The 4695-nt window shown below is 42.0% G+C and overlaps 2 pseudogenes; both read left to right on the top strand.

The window, feature by feature from the left end:
* Window positions 1-278: 278 nt before the first annotated feature.
* LOC148034507 (protein NARROW LEAF 1 pseudogene) lies at window positions 279-850 on the top strand (annotated as a pseudogene).
* Window positions 851-1160: 310 nt separating this feature from the next.
* Window positions 1161-3569, top strand: LOC148034506 (pyrophosphate-energized vacuolar membrane proton pump 1 pseudogene; annotated as a pseudogene).
* The last annotated feature ends 1126 nt before the right edge of the window (window positions 3570-4695 follow it).

Raw genomic sequence — 4695 nt, 5'->3', positions numbered from 1 at the left:
GAAATGCTGAGAGTGTGTACATGCTTCATCATATATCAATAAAACAACTGATGGTGTTTTTTTACACTATAAAGGTGAAGATTGGCAGATTTTTAGTTGCAATATATGTAAATAATTGTTGCCTCATTACTAGTTTGACAATTCTGATACATTTCTCTCTCTGGTGAATTTCACAGGTTGCAGGTCAGGAGACATTTGGTACACTTGGAGCCATAGTACAGAGTAGGACAGGGACTCGTCAGGTTGGGTTTCTAACAAATCGAGATGTTGTGGTTGATTTGGACTACCCCAACCAGAAGATGTTCCATCCACTGCCTCCAAATGTTGGACCTGGTGTTTATTTGGGTGCAGTGGAAAGGGCAATGTCTTTTATTACAGATGAGCGGTGGTATGGCATTTTTACAAGTGTGAATCCAGGTTTCCCTCTTTGCTACTTGTTTTTGAGTTGTCTGCTGTTAAGGCATTCTGTATTGTCCATTTTATAAACTTCTCTGTGAGTTGAAAGAAGAATTCTGGTTTCCGTTTCTTGATATGACAATATTGATACTTGATGATGTTTGCTCATGCTGTAGAGACATTTGTGCGAGCTGATGGTGATTTCATTCCATTCGGGGACAGTTTTGATGTCTCCAAAGTCACAACTACTATCAAAGGGGTAGGTGAGATGGGAGATGTTATAACTATTGACTTGCAAGCAAACATCAACAGCATCGTGGGGAGGAGGGTAATAAAAGTTGGCAGAAGCTCAGGGCTAAAAGAAGGAAGCATCATGGCATATGCCTTTGAGTACAATGACGAGAAGGGCAATTGCTTTTTCATTGATTTCCTGATTGTGGGTGAGAACCAGTAGGCATTTGACATGCAGGGAGACAGTGGCAGCCTGGTACTGATGCAGGGAGACAGTGACAGTGACAGTGAGACAATGAGACAGTGACAGTGACAGTGGCATTTGACATGCAGGGAGACATGAATATGTACTTGGAATGGGCAGAGATTAATGATGCATTCACTTATCTTTCCAATTCAACATCTTAACTTTGCAAGAATGTAGTGTAGCTCGTGAAGCGGTTTTACTCTGCGCCTTAGCAGTATTTTGTTAACTAACTTGTGGGGTATAATTGCTGGTGCAGATGGTATAACTAACTTGTTAACTAACAAAGATGCATATGATTCTGACCAACCACCACCAGATCGCTATCGCAACCGGTCTCTTGGCCTTCGAGCACAAGTCCAGGCTTGCCAACAATGGCTACACCTTCCTCGACAACAACGACACCCACAGTCACAACATCATCAATGGATCATCAGACTGTGACGAGGAGGATAGATTGGATGAGGAATCAGATGCAGTAGCTATTAGAAAATGTGCTGAAATTCAGCAAGCCATATCCATAAGAGCCACATCATTTTTGCTGACAGAGTACAAGTATTTGGATTATTTCATGGGCATATTTGCTGTGTCATTTTCTTGTTCCTGGGATCTGTGAAGGGGTTCAATACTAAGCCCCAGCCTTGCAGATACAATCCAAAGCAGGAATGTGCCCCAGCTCTCTTTACAGCAATTTTCACTACAGTTGCATTTATATTGGGAGCTTTGATATCCATAGTGTCGGGATTTTTGGGCATGATGATCGCAACATATGCGAATGCTCGCAAAACTTTGGAAGCCAGAAAAGGGATAGGCAAAGTATTCAAAATCACCTTCCAATCAGGTTTGGTGATGGGTTTCTTACTTGCTGCTAATGGCCTCATAGTTTTATACATCACTATAAAACTGTTCCAACTTTATTACAAGGATGATTGGGAGGGCCTTTTTGAGGCCATCACTGGCTATGGGCTTGGATGCTCATCCGTGGCTCTATTTGAAAGGGTTGGAGGTGGAATCTATACCAAAACTGCGGATGTTGGAGCAGATCTTGTTGGAAAAGTAGAAAGGAATATCCTAGAGGACGATCCGCGAAATCCAGCGATCATTGCTGACAATGTGGGTGATAATGTGGGAGATATAGTTGGAATGGGTTCAGATTTGTTTGGCTCCTTTGCTGAAGCTTCTTGTGCAGCTCTTCTTGTGGCTTCCATGTCATCATTTGGCACAAATCATGACTTTACTACTATGTGCTTCCCTCTACTCATTAGCTCTATGGGCATTGTGGTGTGCCTCATCACAACCTTGTTCGCAACTGATGTGTTCGAGATCTCAAATCTAAGGGATATTGAATCTACACTGAAGAGACAGTTGCTGATATCCACCATCTTAATGACATTCGGTGTAGCTTTTGTTTGTTGGCTAGCACTACCATCCACGTTTTACATATATGATCCTAACAGTGGTGCAAAGATGGTTCAAAACTGGAAACTATTTTTTTGCATTGGAGTAGGGCTTTGGGCAGGGTTGGTAATTGGCTACGTTTTAGAGTATTTCACCAGCAATACATACACACCAGTCCACGATGTTACTGATTCTTGCAGGATAGGAGCTGCTACCAATGTCATCTTTGGTTTGGCACTTGGCTACAAGTCTGTAATTGTTCCAATATTTGCTATTGTTGTTGCCATCTATGTCAGCCATACCCTAGCAGCCATGTACGGGATCACAATTGCAGCTCTTGGAATGCTTTGTACCTTTGCCACCTGTCTAGCCAAGGATGCATATGGTCCCATAAGTGATCATGCTGGTATCGCAACCGGTCTCTGCAATTTCTTGTTTGATATTAGCATGTCTAGGAGGAAGTTCAAAGTAGATAAAGTGATAAGGAAAAAAGAGAATTTCCACGGAATTCCCTAGTTGAAAGTACATATAAGTAGGGAATGTAAAAAATAGGAAAAATGAGAGATTTCCTAGTGAGAGTACCTAGGGAATCACCTCTAGAAAATTTTTCCTATATATGAAATATTTCCTATATAGGAATTATTCCCTACATAGAAAATTTTGTATTTTCCTATGTAGGAAATATTTCCTACATAGGAAAGGTCTTATGTGATTCCCTACTTATTCTCACTAGGAAATGTCCCATTTTCCCTAGTTTTTACTTTTCCCACTTATATGTATTTTCAACTAGGGAATTCCATGGGGAATTCTCTTTTTTTCCTATATGGGGATCGATTGAAAGTTCCTTGTGAAAGTTGATGGCAGAAGAAACCCAAAGAACACCCAAGCACTTCGTGAAGTACAAAAATGGTGATTGAATAGTGGTGTTACCGGCAAAGTTGTTGCTTTTCATCCTACTCATTTTGAGGATATGGGCAGTACCACTGAGATGTTCGCCGCAGAAATAGAGTGACGTCAAAGAACGTTTATTGAGGCTACTGAAAAAAAGAGGAAGAAGAAGACTTATCCATATCGCCATGGAGCACATTAACTTCTTCTTCCATATGTGGACAGTGGGTTACAGGCAGACTGGTGAAGGAAGTGTTGACCAGTGCTAAGTAACGCCAAGGAGAAAAGGACAGTGCTGCAGTCAAATACGAAAGCGGAGATGATAGAAGAATTTGAAGCACCGGCAGTTTTGATTTTGGTGGAGGACCGATGTACTGCTCACAAACATTGGGATTCGGGAACTATGCACTGATATCTATTATATCTGATCTTGACATATGGCAGGTCATGATGAACCCAAGCATGTCAAGAGTCTGATTCTCAAATATCGAATGTCAAACATATTGTTAATTGCTTCCCTTGTAAGCTTTACCTTGAACTTGTGGTACCCAATTATGTCCAAGCTGAGCCATGACATACTAAAGTTATGAGTGTTCGAACTCTTTGAATTTCAGAAACTTATGAGTGTTTGGACTCCTTGAATTCCAAAAGCTTATGAAAGTCATTGTCTTTCCTTCCGACCTTGAGGTCCAATGTACACTACAACAGAAACCAGGCATAGACGCGCATGTTAGATGCGCAAAGTCGGGCGCGTCTATCACAGCGTCTATCGGTGCATCTATACGTGCGTGTAAATAGACACGATTTTTGCGTCTATATATCCGCACAAATAGACGCACTTATACATGCAAAAATAGACGCACACGTCAAAATTCAAATCATACTTAAATCATTTCTTTTCAAACTACGCCTTTCCTTTCCTACATTTTTTGCGGTTCTGAAGCTTGAGTTTAGCCGACATGCAGTCTCTTCATGCCTCACCTAGTCTTTTCATGCCTCACCTCCTCATGACTCACCTCTTCTTTCATTTCAAACACACAAGAAGGGAAAAAGGAAAGCCAAGGAGAGGAAGAAAGAGAGAACAAGAGAGAGGAGAACAAGAAGAAGCAGCAAGCAAGGAAGCAAGCATCAAGGGAGGGTAACTTACCAAGAAGAGGAAGAAGGAGAAGGAAGAAGCGCTACCACCCGCCACACCAAACACCCAAGGTGAGTCTCTCTCTCTCTCTCTCTCTCTCTCTCTCTCTCTCTCTTTCTTTCTATATTCCTCTCTCTGCTCTGTCTGTGTATTTAGGATTTGTGATTTCATTATGTATTGCATTTTGTAAATCAATAATGGCGGTCGCCTGGCAAAATCATCAGACCAAGCGCGTCTGATAGCACGTCTACATCTCAGTATAGACACAGATATAGACGCAGAAAACGTTTATGTGGGGGCGGGTCTTTCAGCACGTGTGCGGGCTCGTGTGCTCTTTAGTGTACACATGAGGATACACGCGCTGACAGACGCCCAGAGAGACGCAGGCATAGACGCGCACAGA

The sequence above is a fragment of the Lygodium microphyllum genome, chromosome 6 (genome assembly GCF_053477565.2).
Source record: "Lygodium microphyllum isolate KBCC chromosome 6, Lygodium_microphyllum_v1.1.10, whole genome shotgun sequence".
In the NCBI taxonomy this organism is placed as follows: Eukaryota; Viridiplantae; Streptophyta; class Polypodiopsida; order Schizaeales; family Lygodiaceae; genus Lygodium; species Lygodium microphyllum.
Note: the sequence above shows the minus strand (reverse complement) of the source record. Positions and strands in the feature narration are given on the sequence as shown.